Consider the following 15,871-nt stretch of genomic DNA (forward strand, 5'->3'; position numbering starts at 1 on the left):
TAAAATGACTAAAGCTTGCAGTTTTCATCTCCTGCTCTGCCTACCACAGATCAGCAGAACTATCCTCGTCTTGGTCTCCTATGGGAGTTCCTGTTTCTGTAGTTTTGTATGTCATCTTCTCACCTCATCTTCAGCTGTCTTCTCTTGCATCTCTACCCACCCTTATCAGTGAGATTCCCTTCACGGCTGCTACCCTCATCTCATGGATGGGCACTGGTGGGAGGTATGGACAAACCCACAGAACACAGCAGGTGAGAGCAGATTGCCAACAGGCCTCCACAACCTGGTTCTGATCCCTGTCCTGACCCCCAGGAAATGCTCAACACCCTGAAGGCCAAACGCCTCCAGCATGGAAGGCAGGGCAGGGCTTTCCCAGGCTCTGCAGAGTGCAGGGGGAAAGGCAGTGCTGCAGTGTAATCAGAGGGCAGCGACCTCACAGCTGCAAACTGTAACCTTTTAGAAAGTGTTTAATGCACTCTTTATGGCAGCTATTATTTTTACAGTGTTTTCACTTTGAAAAAGAAAACAGAGTAAATGTTTACAACAGCTTAACTAAATAAGTTCAACAGGTGAGGTGTGGCCCTCACCTGGGCCACTACAGCCCACCCAGCAGCTCACAACCCTCAGTTTCTGGAAATAAAAGAGGTGATTGAAAATGGACCTTCACTCGGAAAGGAAAAAGTTTCTTTCTCTGCTTTAGTTTTTGTTTGTTTCTTTAAGTAACAGACTGTTTCAGAAAAATAAACACACAGAAGGGCTCAGGGCAAAGATACATTTTGTATACAGCTTTAATGAAAACATGTTTTTCTTGTTAACACCTTGTTATATCCTAAAATCACAATACAGAAAAAACTGTGAATAAGGCTGTGTGCATAGACATCTCAGATTTTTAATGAAATTCAGACACCAGCATAGCTTCCCCCACAGGCTCGCTGCTCCTGCAGCATCGGCAGCTCTGGGTGGGCACGACCCTGGCCGGGCGCTACCTGCGCTCTCTGTGCTGCAAGGACTGCTCCAGCACACGGCTGCACTACCAAACCTCCAGCGCAGGAATGGGATACAACTGTCAAAGACACAGGCCCAGAGTCTTGTTTTTCATTAGAGCTCACTTTTGCGGTCTAACAGGCAGGCTGCTTTCATATAAGCCAAAAGCAATTGTCCACAGACTGGCCAAAATATTAGAGGAATTACTCTGCACAGCCTCTCTGAGTTTGGGGTGGATTTTTGCTTCACCACATTATGGTTAATACCTCGCCAAACACACACTATCAGAAGCTTTTATCTAAGCAGCTTCATAAGGCCTTTCAATACTCAACATAGTGTGTTCCACCCAGGAGATAATATATCCGTTTCAAAAGACGTTAGCTGCTTCTTTCCAAAAAAATTCCATAATTTAATTCCCTGCTGAAACACGTCAGCTGAAACCGCTGGGTTGCAGAAGTTTGATGGGATTCAGAAGACAACAGCTGACACACAGAGCTGGAGAGAATATGCCTTTCAAAAAAAAAAAAAAAAAAAAAAAGATAATACTTTTCTCTGATAATGACCCCAAAGTGACTCTGTTCCCTGGTAATGATCCAGAGCCCCATGTTTCTGCAATCTGCTGGGCCACCATGAAAGAGAAGCACATTGCTGTAATGAGTGATGAAAGTCAGAGAAAAGATCGTGGGACAATGCTGATGCTGGAAAGTGGGCACTGGTTGTTCCGCAGGTAATGAAATCTTACTTGTAACAAGGAGACAAGAAACGATGGTACTGGAAATTGCCAGTGTTTGAACTCTGAAACTCAGTGGGAGGGAAAAGAGATACAGTTTTTGTGAAATACCTTGTTCTCAGGGGATTCAGAGAAAAATCCATGCTTTGGGGCACCTGAATGTTCACTCAAATCAACTCTTAAAGAAAAAGCTTGGATTCCCTCATATATTTAGTGGCAAGAGGGGGCCTTAAAGCAGGATTTAGACCCACTTTATACTACATTATTAATACCAAGAAGTCATAAAAGACCTTTATTGTTATTGCAAATCAGACTTTGAATCCCAACCGAGTACAAAAACTGAGTCTGCACTAGAATATCAAACCCAGACTTTGGTAAAGTTCAGAAATGAATCTCCCTTTAAAACTATTACTGAGTTTAGAAAATAGATCAGTCATTTGATATGTGAGCTGCAATTCCCATTAGCTTTGGGGAAATTCTCCTATTGATCTGGACTCCTAGCACAACTTAACTTCTGCATAATAATTACTGCCCTTGAAACGTCACTACATTATTTGTAAGGACAAAAGAAAACTACTGCAGATTTTATAGGAACAAAGTTTTTCGTTTCTCAAAAGGGCACAGGCCTATCAAACCTGAGAGACAGAATAGCCTCCAGTGCAGATGGGTAGGTATGAGATACCCACTCACTCCTGCTACTACTTCAGTGCAGCTACAGTAGCATTATTTTTAGCAGAGCAGGTGTAGAAAAGGGTGGTTTTGAAGGAAACAAAACAAAAAACCAACAAAAAATGAATTATTTATGCAAGTTAAATCAAAATATGCCCCATATAAATGTTTAATCAGGTTTTCACCAACTTCTCTCCATATGCTCTGCCATGCTCAACAGCAGATTTCTAATGGAATCACTAAATATAGTTTAATAGCTTTGTATTATGCAATTCAGCTTCTGCTTACAGAGTTTTTTTCATTCAAAGCAGCTTCAGTAAAATAAGCACTAAAATCTCTAAGAGTTAATATGTAAAGAAAAGTAGTTAAAACTATTGAAGGATTTTCCTTCTGCAGCCTATTTGTAACAGACAAGTGTTACAGGAGATGAAGTTATGTGATATAGACAAGTACAATCAATGCACATTGGGGCAGATGAGAGCCTTTGTCACATTTGAGAAATACAAGTTCTATTTATCAGACAACTTGCTGGGACAGCCAAAACAGAGGGCACTGGCTCTTACTTCAGGACTCTAGAAGATACCAAAAGCTTCCACTGCTCTTTTTTTTTAAACAGCATTCAATTGAAATCAGAGACAGTTTGGGTCTTAATAACCCTAGCTTGCTCAGTTACCAGCTTTTACTCTACAGGGCCATCTTTTTAGGAGTGCCTAAGAACTAAAAGCCAGTATCCTGGGTGGGCTGCCAATCACCACCAGCAATAGCAGCTCCTCAGGCAAACCAAAATACCTACAGAGCTCTTCTTCCTTTTCCAGCACACCAAAAGGCTGATACACAAGTGCTCACTCCCCCTTTCCCAAACTTAGCAATTCAATACCCTCAGCTTTCCCTCAGCACTAGCCACTCTGTTTCTTGTCTTCCTTTTTATACAAAGCAGCTGGTCCCTGCAGATTAACAGAGCCCAGCTGGTCTCCAGCCACTTAACCCCTTCTGAGCTAGTTCCACAACCCAGCAAAGGAAAACAGCACTGCCACATTTCCAGCACTCTCCCAGGGCTTGCAATAGGAGCATCCCTACCAGCAGACAGTATAGGCTTTAATCTGGGGAGAAAAGCTTGCCATGGTCTGAAAAGACTTTTATATAGTGTAGTAAGCCTAACTCTTTATAGAGCTTAGAGACAAGGATGTGAGAGAATTAAGCAGACTTGAAAACAATAATGTCATACAGAAGTGTGTAAAGGATTTATGGATATTATTTATAATTTGTTGGGTTTAGTGTGGAATGATCTCTGCCCTATAACTACCTTAATTATTTTGTAAAATACTCTACTGGTATGCTGTCACTTTTCAAGCATGTTGTGTAGTGGTTAAAAAGCATTTAGATGGAGCCCATATTCACAAGGATTTATTCTTAGGGCTTATGAAATCCTCAGAAACATGAGGTCAATATTACATAGGTATTTGTGATGGCTGAAGTACTTGTTACCTGCTGGAGAAAATCACAAAAATTAAACATGAGTAGTTCTGTTGAAAATGTCTATGTATGAATTTCGCTATATTTGGAGTAAGAGTTTCTTTAAAAATTTTACACTGTTTTTTCACCAATCTAAACTGCTGAATAATCATTTTAAATTAGGAGTAAAGGTGTTTGAATAAAATATATTTGAGGAGACGCCTTCCCTCTTTCAAAATAAAATGATTTTTGATATATTTTAAGTGCAGAGCAACTACCAGTACCTTGCAAAGATGAAAAAGGGACAATGGAGTTTAAAGAATTGAGACCTATGAACTTAAGAATTTACTCTAATTATAGAGCCAGTAACCTATTGTCTCTCATTCCTTCAGGTTGGTTTCAATTAATGAAGTTATTTCTCCATCACTGTGGCCAGCTCCTGCTCCCACCAAAGAATTTCCTCTTTGGAAGACTGTTATACCCTTTCCTGGCAATTCTGGTGTGAGACTGCAATCTGCTTAATATTAGTTATATTGTCTTCCAAATGAACCCTCTAAAGGACACTCAAGATACATGTAACTGCAACTAGAGCTGCTCTCCAGCTCCCCAAATAGGCACCCAGACAAGTCTGGACGCCACCACTCATCTTTCCAGACATTATGTAGTTCAACTTTTGCTTTGATGGAAACACTTCTTGCTGCATCTGTCTCCCTTCTCCAGCCATGGGAGGACCTGAGGCTGACCAACAGAAATAAGCAACTGCTTGCAGCTCAGCCCAGCCATTCAGACTTTCTGGAAACATGAAGGTGTAGAGAAATAACCCACCCTTTTACCCCACCTCAAGACATCCAGTGCACTTTCTCATCTTTGGCCGCATTTTAGCAGCTCCTTTTTGTGGATTCCATCAGGTTGTCTTGTATCCTCTGGACCAGAAGGCTTTTTCTAAGCTTATATGAGCCAATATTTTTTCCACATGAGAGTCGTGAAATTCATTGCTTCATGATGTGCTTCTGACCCTGGAAAGCCCCAGAGCTACAAGAGATGGAGACAGCTGTTAGTCTAGCAAAACTGCCAGGTTTGTGAAGACCTTGCAAGGGACCCAGAACATCAGCAGAATTAAAGGGCCCTGGGGGAAGAGCAGACCTTACCTCAGGTCAGACCAAAAGCAGAGCAAAAGGGGAAACAGGAAGGGAGAAGAGTTAAAGTGAGAATAGTTGAAAAGTCTAGATCTGAGCCACGAAGATCAGCTGGAGAGCTGCTTGTTCGTGCAAGGATGATAAGTGAGATGGTCTAGGGCTAGAGTAAAGCAAGTGTGAGGCAGAGGAGTATGGATCTGGTCAAGCTGGGAAGGAAAGGGTTGAATACAGACATGTATAAAGTGAGAAGGTAATACAGAGCATAAACTTTAGAAGTTAAGACAAACATTTCTTGGAAATGGAGTATTATTTTCATTTTGAGTCCACTCCTTCCTGTGCTGCTTGTAAGTAAACTAACAGATTAATATATGATGTTGCCCCAAGTGCAGGGACTGCGTCTTTGCATAAAAGAGACTGGGTTTTTTGGTGGGAAGGGGAGGGGGATTGAACATGAAGGACTTCAAAAATCGCAATCTGATTGTTCTTTTTCTGAGCAGAAAACCAAAATAAAGTGTAGCCACCGCAGTCTCCATTCACTGATGCCCTGAGAAAAATCTACTGCAAAGGAGGAGACGTTCTGCAGAGGAGGAGTGGGTTTTAGTGCCTGAGAGACCCTGCCACTTGCCAGAGAGCCTAAAATCAAACTGCCCACCGCTTCCTACACCCGGCAATCAATCACCTCCCAGTCTCCGGTCATTTTTCATCCCATAATATTCAGATCAAAGCATTCTTACCATACCATCCCCTTCCAGAGTGTAATGTAAAAAGGTTAATAGTTGAAGGTCACCAGCCTTCATCTCTCAGCACCTTGCCTGTGCCCTGCCCTGTACAGTGCAGCTGGTGTGGGGCTGGGACGCAGCCTCCCCCTCGCCTGGCGAGCAGATGCGCCGCTGCCATCAGGGTGCACCTGTTGGGCTGCCACCATCTGCTCGCCAAAATGGGAACGAGCCACACCCAGAGCCGGCTGGCCGGCTGGGGACAGCCTAATCTCCTGCTCACAGCCTTCAAACCGGCAGCCACAGCATGGGCCACACAAAGGTCGCCTGCATAAAGGCGCCAAGCGGCTCGGCGCAGCCTTGGGGGGCACCTAATCTGTGGCCATGGCAGGGGGCTGCCGCCTGTGCTGACAAGAAAGGGCTCTCTGAATTAATCCAGAGAGCTATTACCTGACAAGAAAGCATCCTGTAAACTGCCCTTTTTTAAAAAAGAAAGAAAGGTATTAAGTTAACATGTATACTAATATTAAGTAAATTAAGCCACAGTGGTATTTTTTGAAGACTATTTAGTGATGTGTAAGCATTGTAAAGACGCCGCCAGTGCTGGTCCTTACTAATGGGGATGACTTGTGAGCTGCATAGGCTGAGAGCTTTGCTTGCTTTGGAAACTGGAGACTCTGCTCAGTAAACGCCACAGCCGGCTCCTGTAAAGAGTTACCTGACTTGCTGGTGTGAGTCCCAGCAGCCGGTGTCAGCACTTCCCAAAAACACACTCTATCTGGAACCTGTCACCAAAGTGCTTAAAAATGCCTTTATTTTCAATTTTTAAGAAACCAAGAAATGCATGAAGCATGGACAGGATTTATGCAAAAAAATAAAGGTTATTTCTGAAGCTTCACATTCCAGTCTCTTAGCTACAATGAAATACTGCAGAAATCAGGACATATAATTGCATGACCTATTCAGGCTCTGTTTCAGTGTTCATTTTTGACATATTTACCAGCATTCCATTTAACACTGAGGTGATAAAAGGGATGAAAAAACAACCTGCCAACACTGACCCTTGTCCTGAGCCCTTCTTGCAGAGCACCCTTATTTCCATTAGGCCACAGTAGCAGCAGCATCAGATGTTGGCTTCTTTATGAAGCATGTCTCAGCTTTTTCTGAGTGTTTTTTCCCATTAAATGTAGAAAATCGGCACCTTAATCTCTCTTAGAGGACCCCCTGGTTCCACAGTATTCTGGAATTTCACTCTATAACAGCTCAAACTCTCTAACATTCCACGCTGCTAATACACCGGCTCACAGTGTGCTGGACAGGATCACTGGTCCAGATCTGCACAGGTGATGCTGGAAACTGAGGGCAAGACTGGTTTTCACCCAATCTCCCTCCTTACAAGCCATAAGAAAGCAAGATCCCCTGTGTCTGAACCGTGGACTGCAGACACTTTCTGTGTTCCATCAGCACTCTGTACTGTTTGTTTGCTTTTTTGTCCACCTGTGTATTTATGCCCGAGGGCTACACAGTGAGCTCTCAGAGACAGACTCATTTTTGTTATGGGTCACTGCACTACAACAGGACTACTTTTTTTTTTTTTTTTTTTAATTTTTTTTTTTTTTTTGGCATCAGTTCCCATCAGGTACATTAATAGAAATACAGCAAAATAAAATAATAATGACAATATTGTAAAAGCTGCTCATTACCCTTAGGCTATGAAGCCAGAGAGAGTTATTTTGTAATGGTATATATTTAAGGAAAATATTCGAAGTTTCATCACTTTACATGTTTTAATTTAGAATTGATAAAGCAGTAGAAAATAGGGTAATGATTTTACCTCTAGAGGGATTAAGACTTTTCTATCTTCAAATTTGAGCAGCTATCTGAAGGCAAACACTGAATAGAAATATATTAAATTACTGTGAGCAATTCAAATTTTTAAAGGAAGTTAAATATTAAAATATATAAATAAATGACAAGTTTCCCCTTTAAAATATGCACAAGTCCATCTGCTAAATTAGTTGCAAGATACTGGTGGCTACTTTTCCATTTACACTAATGATGAGAAATGTAAAAGGCCAGCTTCATAATTCAGGGTGTTCACTTCAAGAGGTTCTAAGAACACTTATGCTAAACGTGTCTGTCTACCTAATCAGCCAGTTTCTTCTTTCCTTTAAAGACTGAATTACAGAACCTGTAGTCCCAATTTTTAATTTCCCTGGCCCTACACTAATATATATTTCAATGTAAGGAAAGCTGGAAGATGATAGAGTTGAATTAACACCTTTAAACTAAGCATATTGCATTCTCTTAAATCAATGGTTTCACTTGTGCCCTCAAGCAATATGTGATTTGTAAATTTGAGACATGCTACCTTTAGGCAGTAAGCAATCTCTTTAAAAACACTAAAGTAGGCAACATATGGTGGCACTGTGCAATATGAAATTGTTCTAAAGATACAAGTTTCCAGCCTCAGTAGTACAAGCCCAATTTTAAATAAAACATAGTATCATATGGCTCCTGCTTAAACACTGCAGTAAAAAAAAAAAAAAAGCTGGCTATATGGTCATCCTCTAAACGACAGAGGGAACAGCTTACACACGTACACTTGGAAATCCACTGTCTACAAACACGCCGTTACCCACCACCTTTCAATACTGGTAAATACTGAAATATGACAGCTTGTGTATTTGCAGAGCCTTATAAGCTCATGGATTTCTCTCATTTTTATTTTTGGTTGAATTACACAAACAAAACCACGGGCATTTTTTGTTGTCAACTTATATGTGTGTCTCATAAACCACACATTCTATGTTCACATTTTTCTACCGCAGAGACCAGCTGGGTCACATTAGTCATGTCAAAGCATGTCAAGCACTATAACATGTAATTCAGTCCAATGTTACCGTGAAGGTGAATCTGTTCCATTACCCATGTAGAGAGGGGATAGTGGTATTTTAGCTTGGGGACATGACTTTTTACTTAAGTCTGCTCTTATTGACAAATGTACATATAAATCCCCAAAACATAGCATAACTATATTTTTTTCCATTGGTCACAAGGATAGGAAAGAAACCAGAAGAGGGAAACATGTTTTATTGTTAGTCATCAATTATCTGATTTAGCAGCTTAACAATTGATTTGAAAAGGCATAGGGCTAGACTTGGAAAAGAAATTATTACTGTGCTAGTATGTAGTGGCCAAAGCCCAACTTCTCTTCCAAGTTTTGGCATTACAAAAACTTCGGTCTGTAATTTAACCTAGCATATACTGTACTTCACTGTTCCTGTCTGGAAAATGAAGAACTCTTCCTCAGGAACAATTTTCTTGTAAAATATGAGTAAAGAAGTTTATATAAAGGCTTTGTACATTTCTATCTTGTCTCTGTAGACATCGCACATCCTCTTTCCCACAGGTGGACTTCAAGAAAGGAAATCTGAATGTTCTGGCCACTAACAGCTCTGATCAATCATTAATTATACAGACCTCTTGACTTGATTGGGTTGTCTCTTGGGCTCAGTGTCTTACAGTGTTTTTTTACTGTGCAGTCAGTGATAATCTATGGTATGTTGGTAAGAAAGCAGTGAAAGAGCCATTGTGAGCATGGGATTCTTCTACACAGGAATTTTATAGATTGTATGCCATATTATTGATGGTGGCAGATTTGTCAGTTGTCCTCAGCCATAGATACTGGAAGGGAAAGTAGTGCTGTGCTCCTTTGGAAAACATGGAATTGGATTAATCAAGACCTCTTAGAGGATGTATCAAGCTTATTCCTGTGGCAAACATATTCTTTACAGACAAATGACCTCTAAGCTAGTCCTTTGAAATTGGATATTTAAAGGTGTTTAGACATTTAATATTAATTGACGTCAATGAATTTAGACACTTTCCTTTAAGATTCTGACTCTTATCCTTGTGACTATGAAAGGGTTAGGGCATGGCTTGCTTTTATCTGGTCTCCATCCCCATTTGATCACCTTCTTCAGAGATTTACCAATGACAAATGACAGATAAAAAACAATGAAAAGTCAGAGATGGAATGGAAGTGTTTAGTTAATTCAGGGAGGTTTTCTTTTCCTCCTGGTGAAAAGCTCTGAATCCCACTGCACTGGGTGTTTCTCAGTGCCCCCAAGAAAGCAGAACATCACTGCACATTGGCATGCCTCTTCTGTTGCAAGGGGGACTCCTCAGGGCAGAACAGTGATGTAGTGGCCTCATCTTGTCTAGAACATTGTGCCACTTAGAATATTTAGGGTAATTACACCGGTTCTGAGGTTGCTATGCGACCTGGAAATAAAGTAAATATATCGGTTTTATTTAACCTTCTTTTCCTGAGCACCATCTACATTCAAATCACCTTGAGACATGCCTTGATGAGTACTGCAACCTCTTCCTTTCTGGATTCCAAGTCAAGTATGAAAAGTAAAGCTACCTTTTCTGCAACAGGTTTATATGTGGGCTGTTTTGCTGTGCATCCTCCTTGTTTTGAAAATTCCCACAAGATATGAGTTAGTGTGCTCTACAAGGGCTAATTTTATTACAAGCGTTCTTACCCAACGTTTATCATCTGCTGCTTCTACCTACTTTTGCATGTCAGTAGTTGCATTAATATGTTGTGTAATCATAGCATTTGTGATTTCTAACTGGATTTTTGGAAAGACAGATGGACTCCTTTTGCACAAGGTATAGCTGTGCTGAAGTGTAATGAGCTGGGAGCTGTTACAGGAGATATTGATCTTACTCCAGCTTTTTACTTGTTATGGCACTAATTGTCTCAGGGTTGTTTACCTGATAAACAGAAGAATGAGATTACACATGTGGACTATAGTCAAAGTAATGATGCCAGGTAAATATTTTGTCACTACTATTAATAATGGCAATTATGGAGTTCCCTTCACTTCAGCAAAAACAAACACATGTAAGACCTTACAAAATACACGTTTTTAACTTGAAAAATTCAAGAATAAGAGCAAGTTAGACCTCATATTGCAGAGGATCCAGGAAATAACGTGATGTGACCTTTCCCCATGATTTTGTATCAACAGGGAAATGCTTCTCTTCATGGGATGCATTAAAATGCTGTATAGTGGAACAAACAGACAAATACAAGGTAATTAAAGGAGTTACATTATGATCCTTACTAAAACTGGACAGCTTTATTATGCTTTGACTTCTGATTTTTCTTTCTAAATAATGTCTTTATATAGAAAAAAATCATAACATAAAAATGCTTAGTGATAAAAGAGAGTCAAGTTTCATATTTAGTTTACAGACAGGGCCCTTTTAGCAAGAATTGAAATCCAAAAGGAGTTTTTGCTACCTTGCAAAACTTGGACTGTAACTCAGTTTATTTTTAAGTTAATTAGAGATTCATTCCACATTGCCAATCTAGTATTTGGGTACATGTCTTTGGAAAAGTTCCAAAAAAGCGACACTCAGTTACCACGGTTACACCCACAAGTGTATCAAGTCTACCTGGAAATGATCAACCACAAGCTTAACTGGTCCCCTGCGCATACAAATGCTGTGACCTGTGAATACAATGCATTATAATGATGTACAAAAACTATGTTTGCTGGGAATAAAATGAGATGAAAGGATGCACACAGGATTGTAAAAATCCTGGTAATACTGTCAGACAGGGGACATTGTGACAGCCCTCCTCTTGCTCCTGCCCCCTTCTGCTTCCACCCATTGAAACCTGGTAGAACATTTTACCTATTGAATTGTGCTGGCAAGATAAGTGAGATGGTTGATTAGGTTCTGAAAACTTCAGAACAGGTTGGCTTGCACATACATTTTTACAACAGAAATAGGTAATATTTGTGGTATTCCTTGGCAGCAGATAAGACCCGGGTGAAACATGACAATTTTAAATATATATTTTTATCAGAATGCTGGGACTGCTGAAATGGGAAAATCAAACAAAACAGAGATGTTTGTAATACTGCAATAGATACATAAAATTTTTGCAAGTACTTTTATTCAGAAGTAGCTTTAACAGAAATACTTTTCCGTACAGAAAATATTCCTATTCCTGTACAGAACTGCCCCAAAGATCCAAGGTACACATATATCCGTGTGGAGAATACACTGCAAGGAGTATGTGATAGATTTGGCAAGTATCTCTTTTTTGTCTCTGCCTAATGCAAACAGGATTCCACATGTGATCTTTTTTTCAGACTCTCATAAATACAAAGCAGAGGAAATGTTCTCATGAACCCCTGCAAAGAGAAGCCATCAAACTTCACCTCTGAGTTGTAAAACAGTATCATATGCTTCAGGTACTATGATAAAATCCCACTTGCAAATGTCCTTGTGCTGCCTGGGTTTCATAAATCAGACTGCAGAACAATAGAAATTTGATGTAGAGGGAGCCTGATAAACTCTCCTGTTCACCTCATTTCCACTGCTGCATGTTTTAGGCTGTTTTGTCAACCCTTGTTTCAAATGGGCCAAGTGGCGAGACTTTCATAATACCCCTTACAATTTTATTCCACACTTTAATACATCTCATTGTCTGGGAATTTCCTCCTCTCGTGCAGCTTGAAGTTTGTCTGCTTTAATTTCAGCCAATCATTTCTTGCAATATCCCCTCTGTGCTAGGCATAAATATTTAATCTTTCACTTGAGGTTTGAATCGTTTCAACAACAGTCAAAAGGAATTGCACATTTGCATGAATAACAGAAATATCTAGAATCATTATAGCTAAAAACAACGTGGATTTTGGAAAGGAGATAAAAGCTATGTTTGAGAATTTTGACCACCTTTTAACTACCAGAAATTATAAAATTACTTGAGTGCGGAGCTCATCTTGTCTGACTGTTCTGCTCTTCTACAGGTCTCCCTGTTCCCAGCACCTGCTATAGCCCATCCTTGGGGATGGAGTGCTGGGAGTATTCTGGGAATTTGGGCTTCACAAGAACTTCAAAGTCTGCGACGTTCTGATAATTCCCTTATTCTTAAAACAGGGAAAATGTGAACTTCACAACAATGCGAAACATAGACCCTAAGATTTTTCAGTGATCACCAGTAACCCTTATTTGTTGTGTCTGGCTTCATGGAGAATATAGGAGGGAAAAGCATTTAAAGACCATTCTACTTTTCCTTAATATTTAATTCTTTCTTTTAAAATTTAATTCTTTCTTTAATTTTCTCTACTTAAAGCATGAACATTTTCTACTATTTGTATCTGCTAGCTTCAGTCAGTGCCAGCTGAAGCCAGAACCTTGACATGAGCTTGCTCACTACTCTGAGTGCTAGAAACTTGTGGTGTCTTTCCACACTTGAAATTCTTCCCCACTCTCCACAGTCCCTAATAATATCCTGGACATGTACCGTCATCTTTATTCATGAGAGTGCAGATGCAGCCAAATTAGTGGCAGCAAAGCACATTTTACACAGTAGAAAATACAATCTGTCTTCTTTTTGATTTTTTTTTAATAAAAAAAGTTTTATTTAAAAAAAAAATAAATCAGACAGCAAGATTTAAATTCAGCACCACCCGTTGCAAGAGTCTGTTTAAAAATGCACAGCTGGCTTGATGATGAGTGACAAATCAAAAGTCAGAGTGAAACTTCCCAATCATCTGAGCCCTTGCCACCCGATTAGCAGAAGAAAAACAGGGCAGATGGAGGGAGACGCAGCAGTTCGGAGGGAACAGATGGCCACTACGAACTTGATATATGAAATTAATAACACTTTCTCAAATACAATTAGTAGCAGGAATACATTACCTGAATTTTCATAACTGTGAGCAAGCTGACATTAAATGAGGTTTTTCAGATTAGCAGTCAATATAACATTGATATTTGGAGAGAAATAAAAAATTATATGGAAAGTAATAAGGGCCTTTCTGCTTTTTGTGCTATAACTGATTATGAGTGCCCAGCTGTACAAAGCCTGCATGATTCTATAGTTTGAAACTCCCCAGATATGTGTTCTCATGATTAACTCATTTATTTCTTAAACCAAAGACAGGCAACATGAGGTTTCACACAGACTCTCACTGTGTTGTGAGAATCTGTCTTATGGTGAAGGTTTCTTCGGTCCTTACAGCTTATAAAAATCTGTAATAAAATTTTCAGAACATAAGATTGGTTTTGGAAATCTAAACCAAGATGTCTTACCATGGTGTGTTTCCACACCTTCTGAAATGAAATCAAGCCCATTGAATTTGTCTTTAATTGGGCATCCAACACAATTAGTCTGCTTTGAGAACGCTGATTCCTTCTTTTATTGATAGTCTGTACAGAGGGGACAGGATTCAGAACAGGAACAAGGGAAAACATGTAAAGCATTTCAAAGCCTGGCTCAAGGCTTGGGAAACAACAGCATTGTAACACTGCACATAAGCCAGCTCAATGGATTGCACAGACATATGTCTGGGTGAGGGGGTGACAAGGACCTTGCTTGGTTCCCTACAAGTCCTGGCATACCGAGGAGGATGATTAAGTAGGTATTTCTTTAATCATATGTACTGGCACTTTTTAATAAACCAGAGGTGGTGCAATCAGCTGAGAGGTCATTTTCTCAGCTTAGAAGAGAGTGCTACAGAAAGAGCTAAGACAAACAAATGCTGGCACTCTCCTATGAAAACAGACATAAAAATTATTGTTTTCAAGTTAAAACTGGATATTGTTTTCAGTATCAAAAATTATTGTTTTCCATATCAAAAGTTATTGTTTTCAAGTTAAAACTGGCTTTTTAGAGTGTGAGCACACATGTACATACACACACCAAAGAAAGTATTTTATTTTTCCTAATATGCAATTTTTTACTGCAATGCAACAGCTGTCCCCAGAGAACCTTAAATTTGGTGTTGAATCCTTCTGTCATTCATACTGGCTTTTCAAACTAAAATTCAGATGTATAGAAAGGAAATTCTTGAAAAGCCAAGAAAGGATTGCAAGTGCAAGAGATGGGATTGAAAGTGCACAAGTTACCGTATAAACATTTTCCTGAAATGGTCTGAAAGAAACAATGGCATTTTTAGTCTACAGTAACTAAAGAGCTTTTTTCTGCACAGAACTCTCTTGAAATTTCTAAGAGAACCTTTTAAGCCCTTGCTACCTGATACCTGGGATGATATGGAAATGTAGTTGAGTTTCTTCCTTTCACTGTCACACAGTTATCACTTTTTTCTCCCTTTCCTCTTTGTTGTTATTTTCTTTATTGTTGCTCCTCAGCCATAGTCGACAGATGTAAATGTAATTTGTTTATGAATCACAGCACATATTTATGTGAATATACCATATGAATATGCTTGCAGTATGATTTCAGCTGGGTGAATACTGCAAAAGATGATTTGCAAACACTGCTATGAATAAAGGGCATGATACAAAGCTCATTGCAATCCATGGGATGACTCTTGTTGGCTTCCAGGAGTCTGGCTCAAGCTCCAAGCCAAGACTTTCCATTCAAAGGAATACTTGCTTGCTGATTGTCTGTTGTTCATGTTTATCCAGGCAGAGCTTTGTTTGTGCAAATACTGGGATGAAGCTTCTACTTGGGGTAACGCACATTTCTGCACAAATACATGAATTTTCTCTATGACTACATATGGTCATATGGAAGTGTTATCAACACAAGAATCTATGAGTAATCATTTTTAGTAATGATTTCAATGAACTATGAAGAGTTCAGGAGTCACAGACACATGCATTTTATCAAGTTTTTCAGATTTTTCTGTCCCAAACAGAGCTGTCATTCCAAGACTGGGACACAGTACTACTGTGTCTGGAACAAACAGGTAGAGCTTGCTCATGCTTGCCTCATGCTGCCTGAAAGCAATAGCACATTTGGCTTCAACAAAAGCAGGTTCAAGATTGTTCTCAGCACTGTAACTTAAGAAAAATGCTGAAAATAGAAATGAACTTGGGCTGTAGGTTTCAGAGTTTTTAAGTATTTCCTCAATAGTTTAAATTTCAGTTCTGCAAGGTGTCATTTTGATGGACGTTAAACTCATAAGACAAGAATCGGGTTTGGGTCACTGCCAGACAGCATAGCTGCTATTGTTTGGTCTTATATTCATAGACAATGTCTATTGTCTTTACCCAGATAAGCAGGTTTTGGCCAGAAGTACAATTTCTCACACCAGACACACAACAACATGATTGGCATCAGACTCTAATGAACAGTAATGAGAAAAAGTGTTCCAACAACAGAATGAAAATGCCTTTTA

General features: G+C 39.6%; 1 long non-coding RNA gene across 1 annotated transcript; it reads right to left on the reverse strand.

Annotated features, from left to right (window-relative positions):
• Window positions 1-769: 769 nt before the first annotated feature.
• Window positions 770-5,854, reverse strand: LOC148225531 (uncharacterized). Its single transcript, XR_015804728.1, has 3 exons — window positions 5,706-5,854; window positions 4,674-4,867; window positions 770-1,494 (listed from the first exon to the last, which is right to left on the reverse strand). It is a non-coding gene; the product is annotated as an uncharacterized LOC148225531 (long non-coding RNA).
• Between the last annotated feature and the right edge of the window lie 10,017 nt (window positions 5,855-15,871).

The sequence above is a fragment of the Sturnus vulgaris genome, chromosome 1, assembly GCF_052056855.1.
Source record: "Sturnus vulgaris isolate bStuVul1 chromosome 1, bStuVul1.hap1, whole genome shotgun sequence".
In the NCBI taxonomy this organism is placed as follows: Eukaryota; Metazoa; Chordata; class Aves; order Passeriformes; family Sturnidae; genus Sturnus; species Sturnus vulgaris.